Source organism: Etheostoma spectabile, chromosome 19, assembly GCF_008692095.1.
Source record: "Etheostoma spectabile isolate EspeVRDwgs_2016 chromosome 19, UIUC_Espe_1.0, whole genome shotgun sequence".
In the NCBI taxonomy this organism is placed as follows: domain Eukaryota; kingdom Metazoa; phylum Chordata; class Actinopteri; order Perciformes; family Percidae; genus Etheostoma; species Etheostoma spectabile.
In genome coordinates, this window is record NC_045751.1 from 4699335 (window position 1) to 4720805 (window position 21471).

At 42.4% G+C, this 21471-nt stretch overlaps 1 protein-coding gene and 1 long non-coding RNA gene across 4 annotated transcripts in view; one reads left to right on the plus strand and one right to left on the minus strand.

Annotated features, from left to right (window-relative positions):
* The window catches only part of kdm6ba (lysine (K)-specific demethylase 6B, a), a 106188-nt gene that overhangs the window by 37732 nt on the left and 46985 nt on the right, over window positions 1-21471 (minus strand). The window contains exon 4 of one of the 3 annotated variants that reach the window (XM_032544701.1): window positions 20919-20985. The exons of 1 other annotated variant lie outside the window; for it this stretch is intronic. The gene's annotated coding sequence lies outside the window, so the exon portion shown is untranslated. Of the gene's footprint in view, window positions 1-12427; window positions 13046-20918; window positions 20986-21471 lie in introns of those variants that run through there. One more of the 3 variants, XM_032544703.1, reaches the window with a different exon arrangement.
* LOC116707390 (uncharacterized) overlaps window positions 20280-21471 on the plus strand; it is a 43137-nt gene continuing 41945 nt past the window's right edge. Inside the window, exons 1-3 of the long non-coding RNA XR_004336501.1 lie at window positions 20280-20559; window positions 20704-20809; window positions 21381-21469. This is a non-coding gene — a long non-coding RNA (uncharacterized LOC116707390). The remainder of the gene's footprint in view (window positions 20560-20703; window positions 20810-21380; window positions 21470-21471) is intronic.

The window sequence follows — 21471 nt, forward strand, 5'->3', positions numbered from 1 at the left end:
GTGTGTGTGTGTGTGTGTGTGTGCGTGCGCGCAATATGATGAGGGAATGAAAGGAGTTTATGAGGAAGGTGTGTTTAAGGCTATAGGCATTAGCCCAGGGTGCACTCTTACTATCTCTGGTGCTACGTCTGTGTGTGTTTGTGTGTGTCTGTGTGTGTTTAGAGAGAGAAAGACAAAGCTGGAGAATAGTCAGACAAGTCTTGCCAAGCCCACATACCAGTGCAGAAGTGCTAAACTGTACTATCCAGTTGCCACAATGCCAGTTAACCGTCACATACCTAAAAGCCTCAGGACTTTATAATCACACTGCTGTGTGTGTGTTTGCTCCAAACCGCAATGTTTTCATACCCAATAAATATAAACATGAGCATTTCTAATTTGCAATCAGCCACACTGGGTGAGCTTAACAATGGTGTGTTTGAGAGTGAAAGTGAGCTAAATAACAGCGTGAAAGAGCAGTACTGTGTAGGTATAGCTTGAGCTGCATTTTCTGCATTTGTTCACAAAGACTGCTGTGTGCTGTGGCACAGAAGATATGTGATCCCCACATGGTAGCCCATGCTGTCTTCACAGGACCCCCCCCCCCCCCCCCCCACACACACAAATATGTACTAACACTATATGACAAGCACTCAATCACTTTCACAAGCAAGTAAGCATACAACCCCATAATGTATACACATCAACCCTGCCCTTCTCCTCCTCTGGGTCTGTATGGTAATTCTCTTCCTAAGGCTGGGACGGTATGGATTTTTTCTTGCCGCGGCTGAAAAGCAAGAAATTCCCGCAGTAGTGCGGTGTCACTACCCAATGTGAGTCAAGTGCAGATGTGAGTTGCGCATGCTCAGATTTAAACAGTTTACGCCCTAACGTGTCACACCTGATGAGGGTCGAGTCAGACAGGCTCTGGTCCAGAGCAGATGTGAGTTGCAATAATGGGGTAACCGTCCCAGCCCCATCTCTTCCTATAGTCATTTAAAAGACTCCCTCCAGACACTGTGACCCCACACTTCCTGCACTGGGTAGGCGCCAGACCAGATGGGAGCGCACACACGCTTGTGTGTGTGTGTGTGTGTGTGGTGGTGGTGGTGAGTCCCTCCCAACCTTACTTGTCAGTGTGTTTCTTTTAAAGTGTAACTGCCATAACAAAGAAACTAAGTCAAGCGGGAAGACAGAAAGCAGAACAGAGCAAAAACTGAGAGAAGCTCTAAAGAAATTAAATTTATGGTGTAAATGAGAAATGTTTCACACCCTCTATCTCACCTTACCTATAAGAACATATGAGAGGTAGATAGAGTAATAGTATCCACATTGGAAAACAATGCATTCTAATACACTTGAAATGAAATGAAAGTGGGGAAAATGCTTGGACTGGTATTATTTTTTGATGGCCAAGGACCAGCTTTCCTGAGTCTTATATAATTGTGCCTTGACATTAACATGAGAACTGCTGATGTCAGCGGGGAGTGTTGCGTGTGTGTCTTCATGAATGTGTGCCATGATCATAATGTTCCTCTGGTGCTGATACGTTTGATACCAACATGAAAAATGGAAGGCCAATATGTGCACTGTCAATTATAAATAACCAAAGACAGCTTTGAATATTGTAATGGTGAGTATAGGATTACACATGTGTGTGTGCGTGTGTGTGTGTGTGTGTGTGTGTGTGTGTTAGATACAGTATTAATATCACTTACAGTGGGAGCAACTTAAGCAACTTTATACTAGTTGTAATCATTCTTGTAATCCTCTTCCATAGGAATTCAAGTGCAGGCAGCCTTATGAACACGCATCACACACGCACAGTTTATGCTAATGCTGCATTTCATCCTTTTACATCTCGTATTGTGGCCTTATTTGAGGTGTGTGCCGCATGCATGTGTCTCTGTTCTTGCATTTGTGTGTGTGTGTGTGTGTGTCTAAGACATGTGTGTGAATGTGTGTCCTTGACCAGCGGCACAGGGCAGAGGAAATGAGGCGGAACTCAATCTGGTCCACACCTGTCTTTCTCTCTCTGGAGGGAGGAGCCTAGGGCCACACACACACAAACACACACACACACAGCAAATAGATTATGCATGCAGCAGTCAGCTAAGGAGATCGGATCTATTAATATATACAGAGACAGTTTTATGTTTGTGTACGCTTCATGTGAGAGAGGAAGGACAGAGAAAGAGAGAGCAATGGTGTGTATTTGTGTTTGTGGTGCATAATGGGGTGAGAGGGAGAGATTAAAAGAGTGACACTCATTAAGTAAAGAGAAAGCAAGGATGACAGACACAAGCAAGAGGGAAGACTCCTTTAGGAGAATGAAGACAGGAGCGAGGGATGTGGTGGAGGCAGGAAAGATGAAGAGATTGGAGATGACAGTGTGAGCCACACAAGGACAGACAGAGAGAGAGAGAACGAGAGAGTGAGCGTGCACTGGTATGGGAGGGTTGGGGTTACTTTGGGACGCCAGAACCCAGTGACATGACATAAATGCACTGTGCTACTGTGCAGAGAGCAGAAGGGATGAGGGTATAGAGCGACAAAGGAGGAGAAGAAGAAGAAGAGGATGGGTGTGTCAGAGCCTACTGCCTCTCTGCTCTGTTTCCACACAGTTCTGTGGAGAAGACGATGGTAGATAAGTATGGAGATGAAAATGTGTCTCTTTATGTTAAAAGAGCTGATTGGAACACCAATTCTTCATTACAATTACTGTTAAAAATGAATTGCTGACCCCCTACGAAGAGATTCTCAGGGAAAATTCTAAAGCCCAATTTAAGACTGAAGCCATCAGCATCTGAGCAGCTGCAAAGGTCTGCCTGGCGTACATTTTCTACACACCTACATACACATGGACTGCACCTATGTCAAACATGTCAATGCCCCGTTATGACTTAACATTAAGTATTATCAAACGCCGTCAGTCGGCAGTGTTATTTTTTTGGTTTACCATCATCCTGAGTGACCCAGTCGATGATAGACTGTGAGACACTCTCTATATTAGACACTCTGTAAAACGCAACTTGCCTTACTGTATGTGCAATATATTTGACAGGGATCATATTCTAGCAACCATTTTAAATTGTAAGCCTTGTATATAATTAAAAAGTGATTCTCTGATATACAGCAATTTAAAATGAATAATCTTACATAGCAATCCTTTTGAGATTGAGGAATAATATTTTCTGAATGTGTCTGACAAAGGGGGTCTAGTAGACTATGTTATACTAGTATCACTAGTATAACATAGCCAATAGTATGCAAATTATCAAACAAAATGTCAGATTTGCTATTATTGTTATTATTCATGTGCTTTATTTTTATTATGTTTTCAGGGTTAGGCAAAGCGTGTGGAGAATTTATTTCACAAAATCTAATTGTTAGATTAGTCAACTAAATGATAAGAGGAAAAAGGATAACATGTTTATCTTCTTCTGTAGAGATTCAGTAAACAGAGAAACACCAGGAGTAGACAGAAGAGACTAAATGCATGCTACATGCAGCAATTTTTATGCAAAACAGATTCAGATGCACATATTGTAGCATAGAGAAAATTCTATATGCTGTCATGTCTGCTCGATACCACATACACCCACACATACACACACCATCCGATTTCCAAGTCGCATGCAGAGGACCTTACAGCAGAAGCTTCCACCCACACACAGAATCACTTGTATTTCTTTTCACTACAGAATGGCAAATATTAGCATACATATATGCATGCAGGCAGGCTATCAGTCTGCCAACATATAACCGCAGAGCCCTCCATCCATCCTTCCTTCCATACACCCTTAGCCCTATTCATCTCATTCCCTGCTTTCCTCCATCCCTCCCTTCACACCTGCCAGGCCTACAGCAAGGTCACACACCTCAATTACCCCCCCCCCCCCCCCCCCCCCCCCCCCCCACACACACACACACACACAAAGAGCGAGAGAGGGAGTGTGATATGGAGGGAAGATAACAGGAGGGGGTGAGAGCGGATTTCACGCTACCCTGAGCACTGGCTAGCGTGTTTCAGACATTTTATTTATGATGTACCTGCTCTCTCCTCTCTGCTTTATCTCCCTGTTTGGGTCTCTGGTTCAGGCGACCATAAGCATTATACTTTCATAAATACAGTATCTTTATCAGCCAACCATATGAATAGTTACCAATTATAGTATCTGCACATATTCTGTGTGAAAAAAAACAGGAATGCTGCTTCACAGCATGATCTCAAATCTGTGTCAAAAGTGTCATGTTCAGATATTGATGAAATATTCACAAAAAAGTCATCACAATTTTTTTTATCACAAATGCATGCAGCAATGTAACGTGAGCAGCCGCAAAGAGACTCAATAATCACCGGCTTAACATCACTAATAGTCTGAATATCAGGCTGCAACATTGACGCTAATGTGCCTTACAAATAACACATCATGAATCCCAATGTGCCTAATAGCCATATTAATGTACTCGTGTTAAATGTGATCCTCCTATTAGGGCTTTTTGTATCTGGAGGCAGACTGCTGTTCACCCATGCAGCCACAGGATGCAACCAGCTGTATTTACACTGTGGGCTAATACAGCCACCATATGGCAACAGAGTACAGGACACACACACACACACACAGCTCCTGGAAACTGAAAACACAGTGCCCAAACAGCACACACACTACATGCACAGGCTCATGTTTAAACCTCCAGTTTGATTGGAAACTTTGAATAAAAGACTCAGAGGAGTTGGTCTAAAACTTCTGAGAAAAAAAAGATTTCTGAAAGAATATTGTGTAGCAGTGAGAGGGTGGAGTCCAGTTTCGGCTTGTAACACTCATTAGAACCACATCCGAGCTCCAATATATTTAAACCACCTACATGTCAGCCAATGGCCATCAGCTGATGAATGTAGAAGTTTGTATTGCCTTAGCCAAAAAAGAAAAGTCAACTCCCAAAGCCACTTGAATGCATGGAGACTTGGGGTTTTTTTAATGGCTCAAGACTAATAAAATTAGGGTTATAGTTTCAATTTTTCTGCTGAATGAATATAGAGGGAAGAAGACTGACTATGCAGTGTTGAGAATCAGACAGAGAAGAGATCAAGTACAAACACTGTGAAGCCTGTAACTCTATTCTCTACATCAGTGATAGTAATCCTGTGGGAGAGAGCGTCAGCCTGTCTCATGACCTCCTCCATCACCCTGCCCCACCCAACCCAATCCACACACACTCTTTACCATATCGTATCAGTGGAGCAAAGTATAGGCAGCTTCCAGAGTGACATCTAACACTAGTCAAACAAAGGAAAGAGAGAAAATCAATTACAACACCAACACTGCCCCCCCCCCAAACACACACCCATCCACTTCTTCCTTCTCTGATATTTGCAATCAAAGCCATCTGATCACAGTGTGTTTGTGTGTGTGTGTGTGTGTGTGTGTGTGTGTGTGTGTGTGTGTGTGTGTGTGTGTGTGTGTGTGTGTGTGTGTGTGTGTGTGTGTGAAAGCGATAAAGATGCACAAAGCCAAAAAAAAAGAGGAAACTGTTTTGGGCAGATATATTTCTAGGCTTTGATTGACACAGATTTACAAGTTTATGATTAGGAGGAAGAAAGGGGGACAGGACCAGTGAAGGAGGAATAAAAGAAAACGGGTAGACAGAAAGAAGAGAAGGTTGTGAACGGATGGAAGAGAGGGAAGGAGGGGCAGAGTGCAGACAGACAGAAAAGGGATGGAGGGCTCAAGTCCTCGAGACAGATCCTGTTACCAGTCTGGGGGCAAGCAGGCGCGCAAGCACAGACGCTCCTGCACGTGCACGTGTACAAGCACGCCCACACACACACAGAAGTCACAGTGCACCCGCTGACCTCCAGACACACTCATGCAGAGACACAGATATCCTCGTAAACGCTCCAAGACAGACAAAGCTTTGATTTCTCACACTTTGCTTTATACACACACGGAATGCACACCTGCCATTTCTAAAAATGCATGACTGACACAACTGTACTTATGAAATAATGTCTACACATCTGCTAAAACACAATTAAAAAAAAGGCAAATTTGAAAGATTCGATTGGATCTTACCAAATAAATTGACTCCTGAGTGGCTCAGCTGTGTCGTATGACTTTAGAGAGACATTGTGGGACACACAGGCGCACACATAAAGGCACAGTTATCAAAGAAGTTACACAAGTGACAGGGGTCAGGGTTCAGTGTGGAACTGCGTTAAAAAGACAGGTGATGTAACATAACAGAAAGCAATAGCAGGAAAAAGACAGGAAAGAAAGGGGAGAAAAAGAGAGCAAAGAGGAGGTAGCAGGTTGGGTAAAAAAATAGAAGAGGGGGAGAACATGGAGGAATAAGAGGAGGAGGAAATAGATAATGGGAAGAATGGGCAGAAATTAAAAATGAGAAAACACTTCTAACCAAATAATCTACAAAGCAAAACTTTGCCCTCCTCGTTGGTCAGTTAAATACAGCTTTCACCCTCCAGACACACACACACAAACACACATACATACACACACACACTGCACAATATATCGTAATTTGTAATCGTTATCGCAAGATCAACTGGCGCAATATACATATCGCAAACGGCTGCAACATTTTACAAAAGACAGAGATGTGTTAGTTGAAAGAAAATATTAGCAGAATACTACACTTTAAGTTGTAATTGTTATTTTTTTTTAGTGCTGCCTTTTATTTTGATTTGCAATACTCAACAATGTTATTGCATAAAGCACATTTCCGTCAACACACACAAAAACACCTTCTCTTTTTCTCCACCTACTTAGAAACATAAGTCAATCAGATAGATCGATCGAGGTCATTGTGGGGTCACTCACATGTCATAGCCAGTGTCGGTGTGTGTGTGTGTGTGTGTGTGTCTTGTCTTTTTTTATGTGTCTGTAATAAACATCCGCAGATGTGTACTTAACTGATTACTGGAGTCAGATATAGAGTTTAACTGGTGTGTATTGCTGTTTTCCCATGCTTCTGCTAAATGTTGATTTTTTAATCTGCTAAACAGATTGAACGTTGGGATATAGAAATTGACTCTTAATGTACACCTATTTCTGAGGCAAGTAAAATCAGTGAGACCTGTGAGACCAGGCGGGACTGAACACTACGTCTTGCATCATTAACAACAAAAGCCAAACACATACATGGAGCAAATTCCCTCATTCACAAAGATTCCCCGGCACAAACACTCAAGTGTAAAACCTAACCTACATCTACTTTTGAAGTGGATTCTAAGCACATACACTCAGTTTCACACATAAACACAGATGCAGACAAAAATAATGAACGACATGCACAAACACTGAGAAGCTGGGCATGAGAAACACCACAAATACACAAATACAGAGAAAACGAAAAGAAGAACAGCACTGAAGCAGAAACATTCAAAGAGCCTGCACATTTGTTAAGGGCAAAATTACAGAGTGCAGTAAAAACACAGGGCATGGGCCAGTCGTCATGTGTTTGTGTGTGTTTATGTGAATCTGTGTTTGTGCACATATACTATACTTTATATACTATGCATTTTAGACATTTAGCAGCTGCTCCAACCCAGAGTGCAGCAGCAGCATAAGCTTCTATGCAGATATCATTACAAGCAGCTAATAATGAATACAAGTGATACAACAGTGGGGAAACAACACATTCCTTTAACGTAGGAATATTCATGCATCATTCTCAGGGGAATAAAGACCTGCTTTGTGCAGAAATAGGAGCAAAGACAGAATATCTAGTAAAAGTCACGCACAATCAAATACCTGACAGATTTCAATTCTAAAACAATCTCTAGTGTTTGACCCCCCTCAACATTTCTTCTTCTTCTCCTCCTCCTCCTCATTCCCTCCTCTTGAATTATAAGCTATAGAGGCTTCTGCATCCTTCATTACAAAGCTAGCAAACTTTAACAATCCACAACCCTTTACAAACATGATGCAAGAGACGCTATATCCACACCACACTGCACCACCGTTGACCTTTGCCAAGATGTAATAAAAATCAGCCATACAGCGAGGACTCGTGCATGGCGCGCGCGCACACACACACACACACACACACACACACACACACACACACACACACACACACACACACACACACACACACGTGTGCGCCAGTCAAAAGCTCCTTGTTAAAGAGGCCACAAGAAACCCATAGAACAGTCACACAATCTCTGTGTTCTGGTGCCTAAGTGTGTGTGTAAGTGTATGATAGATTTCGTCTTCACTCAGCCTACCAATCCCCTGTCTGTCCCCAGTAGTAGTGACACAGCCTTCTCCTGACTGAGGCAACTGGAAGCCATTACCTTAAATCAACAAACCTCAGCTTGTCTCCATCACACAAAGATCCCATGTGCATGCTCAGCATACTACATCTGCCAATGGCCCTGTGTGTGTGTGTGCACGCCTGTGTGTGTGTGTGTCTTTTAGCATGGATATTTTTCTCTCAATCTCCCGTATATATCTCTTCCTCTCACATCCCGATGAACTTGGGCTGTAGGTTTGACCTTCCACCAGACTGCCTAGCCTCTCAATCTCTGTATTTCATCATGTCATTCATGCTCTCTTTGTCTTAGTCTCTGCTAATCTTATACAGCTACCTACACAGGCTAGTTTCAATGGTGGATATTAGCACCAAGGCCAAAGATAATCTGCCTGAGCCCTTTGACCCCGCATAATAGAATTAACCACCTAAGCCTTATCCTTCTGTTCCTTAACAAACTGTGCTTATGAATATAAAACTAGTGTAGTAATAGATAAAAAGCCTCACACTAAAATCCTTAGACCAGAACATGTAGTCACAAAATTAATTGCAACTATTGCACTACTGTGTGTGTGTGTGTGTGTGTGTGTGTGTGTCAGAAATACATGCTTAACAACAGAGTAGTTGTTGTAACAAGAGAATACTTTAAGCACTTGCACCAATGTGCAGTATTTAATACACCACAGCAATGTGGTGTATTAAATACTGCACCTTGGAAATCATTTGGAGACAAAACAAGGCCAGCTGGTACCACCCACTACCTATAAACAACCCCCAATATTTGCTTCAAACACATTCCAAAGGATGTAGCGGGAACATAAGCATTACCTTCAAAATATGAAGAAAAAAAAAAAAAATCAAGCCAATATCAGCAAAAGTTGTTGCCAAAGTTAGACTTAGACTTCTCTTTATTAATCCTTTTGGGATGACTCCCGCGAGGAAATTATATAGATATATACTGTATATATAACATGCTATCAATCAGAGTAACAAATAGGTATTTATTTACATGAATGTGTCTCTAATTATTGCTTGAACACAAGCTGTTATTAGCCCAGCTCCCCTCTATCCACAGACACAACCCAGCCACGGCGCCAGCCAGCCTCCTCTCACCTCCACCCCTGAACCTCCTCTCTTGCCTGTCTGCTCCTCTCATTCTCCTCCCCCTTTTCCAGTTTTACACACAAGCCAGCCCACCCCTCCCCCTCTCATCTCTCTCTCTTCTTTCTGTCTCCCTATTTTCTTCTTCAGGCAGCACACTCAATCAACCTCACCCTCCTCCTCCCCACAGCCATCTCAGCCTCCATTCCAATGAATGCACAATCTCCCTCCTTTAGCTGTGGGGGGACTGCCCCGGGGCTGAGGAGGGGTAAAGAGGAGAGCAGCACAAATGCACACACACAAATTCAATCACAACCCCCCCCCTCCCCATGTGTGTTTGTGTGTATGTGCACATCTGCAGAGGAACACTGGAACACCGTGGGTAATAGACAAATGGGGGTGGGAGGTTTAGGTGGCGTCCTGATGGCTCTCAGTGCAGGAAATGGCTTGTTGCTACACAGACAGCACCAGAATCAACTGTTATCACAGGCCAAATCCCCATATTTTATCTGCATCTGCAAAACACACACGTTCACTCACAGCTGGGCCCCCTCCCACCCCTCCCCCAACTAATGACTATGCAAAACTGTAGCCTACTGAGTAAAAAAAACAAAAAACAGCCATATAAGAAAGTACTAAAAACTGTTTTGCCATATTCTATATGCTATTATACTATATAACATATGCTGCATCTTACTGTATCTACCAGTATATTTTTGGTTACTGAGAAGAAAGGAAGGTTGTTTAGTAAGGTTGGGTGTTACCTGGATAAAGCCTGAGAGATGAAAAAAGGATTTTATCAGGATAAACTTACTTTAGGCATGAATGTTGCATTCAAAATTTGCTCATAAAATTATTTAATTTTAAAGTAAAGTTATTTATGTATTTACTACAATAATATCAAATGTTTGGCATGACACAGAAATTGTAAAGTAGATTAGATCCATGGTCCATAAAATATTTCTCACACACACAAAATTTATTTGAGAGATGACTTCCCCTTCTATAACAATAACATTATGTTCAACCATTTAATATCTTCATTATCAGATCATATTATTTGCCTGTCTATTTAACTCCATTTGATCAAATATACAGAACTCTATCAAAAAGTCATCAATCCTAGCATAATCAATTCTGCCATACCACAATGTAGTATATCATGCCATTTCATATTCTCCTGAAATACACCATTCTCTGTGTTTAGTATATGAACCAGCAGCACAGTATAAACAGATTAGCACAGCATTAGCGCTGGCTGTGTCCTGTGTACAGTATATCCTTATCGGGCATGTCTGAGGTAGTGAGCGAGCAGCTATGATGTATTCCAGCCTGCAGCAGGCGACCCTGGCTGAACCGCGCCTGGCACGCCATTGGATATTGGATAATCGCTGTTGGACAGGAAGTGGTGGAGTTAAAAAAAAAAAAGAAAGAAGAAAAAAGTAAAGAGAAATATCAGAGTGTAGAGGATGATCTACTTCCGCTGGTAATGAATTAATGAAAAGAGAGAAAGAAGGAAATTCCCCATGGGGAACAGGAAGGGTGGGGGCGGCAAATGGAATAGTAACAGTGATTTTGCCTTGTGTGTGTGCGCATGTGCAACCGGGCTCTCACGTGTGTGTGTGTGTGTGTGTGTGTGTGTGTGTGTGTGTGTGTGTGTGTGTGTGTGTGTACTTTAGGGGTCAGTTTACAGTAGTACATGTGAGATGTCTTTCTAGTGAGGGGTTACGGGGGGCACGGATTTAATTAGGACAGGGACACACACCAATATTAGCTCCCGGCAGACGCCGGCACAAGTGTTGTGTTTCTCACACCATTGCACAGAGAGGACACACACACGCGCGCACACACACACAGACAGACAGACACAAACACAAACACACACACACACACACACACACACACACACACACACACACACACACACACACACACACACACACACACACACACACACACACACACACACACACACACACACACACACACACACACACACACACACACACACACACACACACACAAAAAGTGTGTGCCGACCGCAGACCAGGCTACTGAGGAGAACAAGCTGAAAGCCCCCAGACCACAACACACTGGACGGGATAAACACACACTGCAGTACTGAGCTGTGTGTGTTTAACTATTTGTAAGAAGCTAATGGCATCTGGCATATGTCTGTGTGTGTGTGTGTGTGTGTGTGTGTGCAGAATAGATAGGCATTCACTGATTAAGGCTTGGGCAGCAAAGTCACAAGACCTATGTTCAATGCAGTCACCTGCCTATTTCAGGATGAAAGATAAAGTCAGGAGAGATACTAGTGGTAAAATGAAAAAGAGGAAAAAGGGAGACGAGGAGGAGAAAGAAAGAGACCTTTTGTTCAAACTGGCATTTAAATCAGAAAAGACTGAGGAGAGAAGATGAAAGAAACAGAAAAGAAGAAGATGGTAAAGGAGTGAAAAGTGATGAAAAAACTAGACAAAGAGAAGTAAAAATTGACTACTTTTGTATTTTGTTTTCCGCACCAGTGAGCCAGCTGGCTGCGGAGCCGTCAGAGGGTATTTAAATCACCCGGCTCTGACATGAACCACTGATTTTTTAACTTACATGTCGGGACCTTCACCACTCTTGATATGATTTCTTTTTGTTTCACAGTAAATGTTTTCATTTGCTTTTATGTAAAGCACTAGCAGACTCTATTTAATAACCAATCTAATAGGACCTTTCACTCTCTCAACCCAAGTACACAATCAGCCAGGACAGGAAAAAATTTCACCAAAAAGGGGCTCTGTGGTCCAGCGCTTGTCTATTTTGGGGCATTCTTTACACGCGAAAGTTTGGGAAGCCCTGTGACATAAACGTTCAAGCCCGTCCACAAAGACACACACATAAAGCCCCAGCTGGAGCACACAAGCTCCCTTTGTGCTGCATTCCACACGCCTTTTAGCCTTAGCTTCAGCCTTTAGCTTAGCTTCTCTCCATCTGCACACACACAGCAACTTTCTGCTGCTTTTGTCTGCAGAGCGGTAGCAGTGAAACAGCTGAGAGCTTGTGGATAGGAAGCTTGTCTTACCGTGGCCAGACTGAGGTTGTGCTCAGAGGGAGATGCAGGGTCGGCTTGGTGGAGTAAAATCCCAAAGACGTTTTTTAGTTACAGCGTCAGCCAGCTCAGCAGATTCCTACTACCTCTCCTTTCCTGCTGCCTGCCTGCGCTCCCAGCTTTGTGTGTGCCTTGTATTTTCCCTTTAAATTGCACAGGCTGCCTCCCCCCACCTCCTCAGCGCACACACACATACGCACCAAGCCAGCACACAAAACACTCACTGCTCCTGAATATGACACTGTTGTCAAAAGCATGCAGAGCGGTTGTTGTTGTTATACATTTGTTTTTCTTATTCTACAGCCTGCAAGGAAAAAACTGAAGGAAAAAAAACAAACCAAAATGAAAATCCTTTGTCTTTCTTCTTCTCTCCCTCTATATAAAATAAAAGTGACTCTCGTTTTAGATCCTCTTCTTCCCCCCCTTTGTCTGTGTTTCTCTTCCTCACCCTCTCTCTATCTCTCTATATTCTGTCTTGCTTTTTCCCACTCAGTAGTCAAACAAAGAAAGGAAAGGAACAGAGCGAGTGCACACACACGCACATACACACACACAGAAATACACAACACATTCGCTTGCTGCTTTCTCTCTCCCCCTCTCACATACACAGGCTCAGAGCCCAACCCCCCAGCCTACCTCCCTCTGATTTTTTTTTCTTCACTCCCTGCCTTTCTCTACACAGCACCTCCCCCCTTTCCACCTCCCTTCCCTCCCTCAGCCTGATCTGGCCTCGTTCTCATTTGTCTACCACCCTCCCTCTCTCTCTCGCTCGCTCTCTCTCTCTCTCTCTCTCTCTCTCTCTCTCTCTATCCTTCCCCTCCCTACCTCGGTGTGTCAAACAGATGGGATTGGAGAGCAGAAGGAGCCTCTGTGTTCACTCTCTACCTCAATTTCTCTTCTTCATTAGTGTGATGCAAGCCTGATGGAGACATGCTTTGACCTACAGTACACACACTGAACACATACATCCAGATTGCAGCAAACCTTCGACCAGGGTTCTAAAACTCTGCAGCGTGTTGCCGCGCATAAATGAATTTGTTGCGCCAACATCTTCGTACCACCAGATGTGTGAAGCCAGCGATAAGGGTTAAGCAAAAAAAAAAAAAAAAGAATAAAAACATGTGGCTCAATGAGAACAAAGGCTTCTAGGTTCAGAATCCAGATCTGGTACAACATGGCCACTGGAAGACTTGGTAACTCTTTTTCTGCATTTACTGACTTCTGTCAGCATGCATTTAGTGTTTTGATTGGATTTATAACATAATTTCAGTTTCTAATTCAATGAATTAGATTAGACGATTGTTTTACTGCCATTTCCTCTTTGTAAACTCAGGTGTGTGTACTTTTTGTCAATTTTAAACCATAGGATAATTCCGGCACAACTTGGGTCTTACTTTCATAGGTTTGTCCATCATGTACAGTACAGTATCAATTATGATTGCATTGTATATACCCTAATAATTGCTGGGATGGCGCTGAGTCAGTCAGACGATCAGGCAGGTTGTTACCATGCCAACAGTTCAGCCGGATTATCTAAAGCACTTTATTTGGAGGTAAAACCAAAAGTGAGCACATTCAAAATGTCAGTAAGATTTCTTCCTTGCACAGGAAAACTGTGCACGTGCACAACTACTGTAAGTATGGCAGGTCAAAGTCGAACCAGGAAGTTGGTCTGAATGGACAATTTAGGTAATGTTTCTCTTCCAAATACATTTGGCTGACCTCGGAGTTCGTTTGAAATCTGTCTGATCGTCTGACTGCTCATGTTTCTTGCTCAGTTGTACCAGTTTTCTTTTTATTCCAATAAGCACAATGGAAGTAAGATGCAAGTTGTTCTCTAAGAGAATGAAAGTTGTTTTTGCATTGCATTATAGATTTCTTTCCATCCTTCCACTGTTTAATCAGTGTGTGATTTGTTGTTTGTTTCCTCAAGGAAATCACTTGACATTTGTTGAACAAAGAAATAGCTTTCCAGATCAATATCACTTAATGTGCAACTTGACGAATGAAAAAACAACCAAAACTATTCAAAGTGATATTTAGAAGGTCTAATACAATGTTATTAACCTTTTGATTGCCGTTTACTAAATGTGCTGATACAAAATGTACTGCATTTACAGTGCACACAGATATTATGAGTTTGACAGGGCTTTCAAGTGTGGGACAGTGGAACAAGTAGTGCTCACTTGCTGGCATGTCGCGCACGCACGCACGCACGCACACGCACACGCACACGCACACGCACACACACACACACACACTTCACGTTTCCTTTACTTCATTAGGAGATGTTTCCTATAGCTCACGTTCAGACAGGAAGATGGAATTCCAGAGTGGGGAGAAACAGTTGAAAAGCCAGGAAAGAGAGAGAGAGGGAGTTAGGGAGTGACGGTATGGAAAATACAGCATGGAGCCGCTGCACTCTCTGACCAGGCCATAGGCTGGAGGAAATATAGGAACCATAACTGCACTCACTGACTCCTATAGACTGCTGCCCCCAGTCTATCCATAAAGAATCCAGGGCACCAGGAGCCACAGCTCCACACTGCGTGACTAGAATGCAAAGCTAACAGAGAATATTGAGTATGTGCCAGCTGTTGAATGTATCTGCCCTCCGAAATAGGTTCATTTAATTTCAGCTCCTGCCGTATAGCATCATGCATGTTCTAAAGCCGCCTGTTTGAAGTGAAGACATCAGAGAACAGCTGCGATGGAAAGTTATCACAGCTAATAACCACTTCTCATTAGTTTTATCTCAGTTGAGTCAGAAGATCCTTGGACTCTGCACATAGTTTGAATTAACACAAATGTATAATAGATGCTTGTTTAAACATGTTGTTGAAGTGGTTGGTATCTTATGCTGTGTGTCATTCATTTCCATCTGCTGTGTAACTACTATGTGTAACTCAGTGATAAAACATATTTTCCACCTGATGCTTATTACCTCCATAATGGGACACACACTCATGAGCAGGGTGGCACATCCCATATCACTGGAGCTTGGCTAGCATCCAACAACTTCAACAATGAAGCAACAGTGAAAGTTCACATTGTTAATTTGATCAGTCATTGAAACATTTAAATATCTGCAAACACTGGGGCACAATAACAGACTTAGTGGAGCAGAAGCAATGTTCACTGTTTAGCCTATAACATTTGAAACTCTGCAAACTATTTCTTCAACATAGAAGCAGAAAAACCTTAATTAGCAAGTTTTTAGATGAACATAGCATTTGTCATCAGCATTTAACCCTAACCATTAAGCCTTGTTTAGATGGGGCGTGAACTACAAGCACGCACAAAGAAGGTTAAACTAAACATACAACTGCCTAATGTTGAGGAGGAATTGCAATTAACTGTAAATTCATATCTTGTTTCAGATTTATGGAAATATTTTATTGCCTTAATACAATCCCTGTAGTGAAATGAGTCAAATATTTGGAACAACAAATATCTTATAAGGAAATGAGGGTTGAATATCCTAAACATAAATATATAAATATAAATAATATATATATATATATTTCTAAAATATTGAGACATATTAATACCTAAAAGTAATTCATTTTTTGCTTTGATTAGTATTTGTCATGTGTGAAAAGCCTGGTGTGTGCAGCTATGCAAGACCAAGCGTTGGCAAGAACTTGCTTTACAAAAATACGCGATGACGTCTTTTTTGGCTGGCAGCCTCACACTAAGATCACTACAGCAAGCATAAACCTAGCTTAACTGAGCAGGCAGTGAGCTCGCCACCCACTGGGACCAGCTCCATCATGAAGCCAGCTCTTCAGTAAGAAGTATGCCCCTAACAACCACAATGAGAACCTGCAAACAGAAAGGTAAAAGCCACGATTCAAACCTAGACAAATGTTTCTTTACTGAATCGCCACTGGGCTTCAACTTCTTTGCTCCAGGTGAGGCTTAAATTCAGATTACTGAGTACTCCACACAGACCAGCTGCACCACTAGAGCATAAACACCAGTTGCAGTGTACTGCCTGGGGCTCTGGGTCTACTGTGATTAAGCACCGCACAATAACAAATGAACAAGCATACACAAAAAGCACCTAAACATCTTCTTCTAAACTAAGCTGTTTGTTTTTGAAAAATTTGTAAAACCTTTGCTTTCAATTTCTACTGTCTCAAGTACTGTCAGGATGAACGTCTTATTACATTTTATCACCCATACACTAAAATGTTTTCTCATTATCTGGCAATAACTATCACTTTGAACAGGTGCCAATTCTTTGACAACAGCAGTTGTACCCTGTATGAACCTGCACATCAGTGTATATCACATGCCTTCTCAGGAGAGAAGGCCAGTCAATATGGTGGCATGTTACATAATTCTCTCGCTGTATTGATTTATCGCCTTGCTGATTAGGCCCCTAGCAAGTATGCACTATGCATTTGTAATATTTGAGCTGGAGCCTAGACGGAGAGAGAGGGCGAGAAAGAGAGACTTAGATGGCGAGGGCAGATAGATGGGACTGATAGAGAGGACAGCGAAAAAGAAGTAAAAGCTGAGGGAGGGTGAGTAATAGCTGAAAATATTGGGATGCATCCAAGACACCGATAAAGAGAGCAAAGAGAGAGACAGAGCAGCGACGGATAAAGAAAAGAGACAGAGGATAAAGCGTTTTAGAGAGCGCTTAATTGAGCAAGATGGAAATAGCCGAGATTTGGGGGAGAGGAAACAAATCTGCGCAGGGATGAAGAGATAGTGACAGAGTGAGGGAAGGCGGGAGACAAAGAATGTGTGTCAGTGAGTGCACTGCAGGTCACCCTTGTTGCTGTAATCTGTACTGTTATATAAGAGCCAGCAGCGCTGGGCAGAACAGCCCGACACACTGGATCTGCAGGACAGACTGGGTTTACTTCACACAAACAGTATGTCTTCAAACAGTAGGACAGAAAGTGCCTGTGGCCACATATGCTAGATATAAACTTCAGCAGCATTTACAGGTTGCTCGGAAAGTACATCCACACTAACTGGCTACATTTGAAAATACAATTTTTATTTTTATTAAAGTGCGGCTGTAGTCACACACAGTATTCACTGATGTTCCCTTTATGGAGGAGCTTCAGGGTCTCTCCTTGCTCCTAAAACCCTACTTTCCCTTCTGCCACTTCCTCCTTGTTGTGACATCTCTCTTTCAATCCTTCTCTCGCCATTTCTGGATGAACTACAGACGGATGAGGGGAAGGAAGCAGAGATAAAGGCAGAAAACTAGATTAATGGGCTGAATGGCGCACAGAGAGGGAGAAGATGGAGGAGAGAAAAAGTAGAGAGGGAGAAGAAGGCTGAGTGAGAACAGGCTTTCCTTGTGCTACTGTGAATAATTTACTTTATACCCCACTCTCTCTTTTGAAAGATATATTCAAGATATATTAAACTGGGGGGGGGGGGTGACCTGATTAATTGCCAATTAATGTTTAACGAGGTACAGCTGTGTTCAATTAACACTGGTTTAGGCACAGTCTCTCCCAACACCCCCCCCATTCTCTCCCTTCATCAAATATCATACCCTCTCCTACCCTCCTTCTGCTGTTGATTCCTCACTACAGCAAGTCTTAGAGAGAGATGAGAGAAAAAGAGAGCTTGATCCAAATCAAGAAGCTGACTGCAGAGAGGAATAGTTGATCAATTCTTGCAAAAACTCACACTTGTCACTCAGGCTGACTAATAAATCTATCCAATACGTATGTGTGGATACAAATGCGTTAGAACAAGGATGAAAAGTGCTTGTCTGAATTTCCACGCAAACATAGCCTGCATAGCCGTTTTCTTTTATACTTTAAACTGCTATACAGATTTGCGTTTTTGACGCCCAGGGCCACACATTGCTAAGATTTGGGAAGTATGCTTGTAGTTAGCCATCAAATCCTTCTGTGTGACGATCATAAACTGTAAAAAATAATGGTTGTGGCATCAGTGACGTCAACCATTGGTTTGTGGACTGCTGATTTTAAACCGGGAGTTTGCATTTTGTCCGTCGCCATCTTGGTATTTTGGAGCCAGATGTGCCTTGACTACACTAAGAGCAGATTTTCCACCCTTCTGATGCGAGTGATCCAGTGGCGGTTTGCTGGTGGGTAATGCGAACCTCTGGGTACTGGTGGCCAGCTAATTCTAGCTAGCTAGTTGGCTACATGGTTGGCAGAACGCTGAACAAGACATTTTTCGGCAAGCAAAATATTCCCAGTCTTTATGCTAAGCTAAGGTACATGGCTACTGGCTGTAGCCTTGTATTTACCAGACATATCAGAGAAATATTGATCTTCTAATCTTACGCTTGGCAAGACAGCATTTAAGTATGTTTCCTAAAATGTCAAACTATTGCTTAAATAGGGATTGCTTTAGGCATTATTGGTTCAGTGTTACTGCAGTAAAGATGGAGAAGGGATGGGTTGGAGGTTCTAAAAGAGTTTAAGATTTCATGTCCAGGAAAACTCCTGAAATACTGATCCATTGTTGAAAGACTCTTTTAGGTCGTTTTGTGAATGTTTTGGAAGGAAGCCTATTTTTATTCCCTTCAAACTAAGTGATGGGAAACACCTAATGTGCAATTTACTTATTTCAAAAGTTTGCATAAAATTCAATTGACAGCTGGATGTAAATATAGCCAGATTTGAGAGAGAGGGTAGTTGGCCTGAAAAAAAACTTAAATCAAACTAAACTTGTTGGGCTGGGAACACAGAGTCCATGCTAGCAGCACTTTAGGCCACCATGCCCAGCAGATAGCTGACAATGTGTATACTCATAGAAGCACACACTTGAAACCTGTGGCAGGTCAGACTGTGCACATTTGATCCTCCATCCTAATTCTTACTTCACTATGGTAGAATTTTTGACAAAATAAGTCTAATTCACCTAAACAGCAAAAGTCCTTTAAATGCAACACAACTTGAAAATGTTGTTTTACCACATTACAGAAGTGCTTTTGAAACAAAATACAGCCAACCTGTCAGCCTAAACTGAACACTTGTGCAGTTTCATCCTATGCCTTGCAGAAATGATGTTTCATAAGTAAGGAATCGCCAAGTGGGATCAGGTGTTGTTTGGGAAAAGTGAATGTACTGTGTCCAGTTTACTTGTTACAATATGTCATGGTGGTGAGGTCTTTAAATGGCAAACTGTTAGGTTTCCTGTGTCAAGTTGCCAAGACAGAAACATACCTGGTGTAGCTTTAAAAATGTAACGCCACATGACAAAAAGTATATCAGTATCATGCACAAGCCGGAGTGTATGTTGTGATGTGGATGGATTCAGCAGAGACTGCCGGTGAACTGACATCAAGACATTTGAATTCTCCACCATGCCTCCATTAACCCTCCTCCCCTGCAAGCAAAGACCCACAGGGTTTGCAAGTTTGATGCTTTTTTCCCCTCTCTTTCTCATCCTCCTTTTTCTTCAACTCGCCTTATCTCTTTCTTCACATTTTTCCATCTTATTCATCATCTTTTTGGAGCTTCTCCCTCCCTCCATCTCCCTCTGTGCCTGTTTCTCTGTCCAGGAAAAACATCAACTTCACTGGCTGTCAATTCTGATTTTTTTGCGCTGTGTGTACAGTGCCTTTACTGTGGGAACCAGATTGTAGAACCAGTCAGACTTGACTAGTTCAAGATCACTATACACAAAACACACGCACACAAACACATGCTGTGATCATGCTATATGTAAATATAATAATAGGGGACATGACATGAGGAGCAACAAGGGATGCAAAATATTACATCTGTCTGTTGGAGGGAAAGTGTTTGTGTGTGTATTAACTGTATGTACGTACGTGTCTGTCTGTCCCTTTTTGGCTTTCATTACAAACTGATACCTACACCCATCTGTTCACAAAGGAAATAAGGGAGGAAAGAGAGTGCAGTTAGCTATCACTCTTCATCCCTGCTCCTTCTCTTCCTCTTTATCTGCTCTCCTTCTTTGTACTCTACTTCTCTGAACACCTCCCTCTCTCTCCTCCTCCTCCTCCTCCTCTCCTCTCCTCTAATCCCTCCTCTTCTCACTCCTGCCTGTCTCTCCACTGTTCTTCTCCTCCTTTCATCTTCAGATACAGGCAGAATGGAGCTTGGCTTCCTCTAAAGACCCAGCAGGTGTGTGGTGTGTCTAATTGCACGTGTGTGTGTGTGTGTGTGTGTGTGCGAGAGAGAGAGTGTGTTTTAAAGTCTTGCACATAAGAGCTTTTTTCTATGAAGTCACATTGTGCCTGTGTTTGTGTCTATGTATGTGTGTGTTAGCTGTGCATGTGTATTGGAGATATCTTGCTTCCTCAGGGGAGTCCAGACCCATTTCCACTGTCTGCTGTAGCCAACCAACCCAGCCATGCATCGATAATCTATTACGGTACGCTAATGCACGTGCGGGCACGTGCGGGCACACACACACACACACACACACACACACACACACACACACACACACACACACACACACACACACACACACCTCTTACCTGCCATTGCTGAGCACACATTGGGTGAGCACTGACTGTAACTGGGTGGGCCAGATATTGCCTGTACCTGAAAAGCAAGCATACCACAGATATAAGAATTGATACACACATACAACATGAATCAGTGGCATTGGTTCATATATATTTTAAGGGAAGTAGTGCAATACTTTAGTAAAGTGCCACTTCAAACAGCCCTCTGTGCCACATTCAATGCTGTAAACACCAATATCAGATTGTTGAACATCTCATTACAAAGCTAAAAGAATTCTGCTGCAATACACAACCTCCACTCTTCTGTAAAGGATTTCCATAAGAATAAGTCTCAAAACATGATGAAACAATTAAAAGAGGAAGATCACCAATATGAAGAGCAAAAAAGGGGAAATTTAACATTTTGGTTATTTCTGCTTTCTTATTGTTACTCATTGTAAAAAATAAAAGATATGTGTATTTGAATCACAGAAGCCTGGCTGAACACACTATCCGGACGGCAGCTAGGAGCTAGCAGCTACAAGCAAGCAGCTACCGGCAGGATCGAGACAGGGACCAGGGT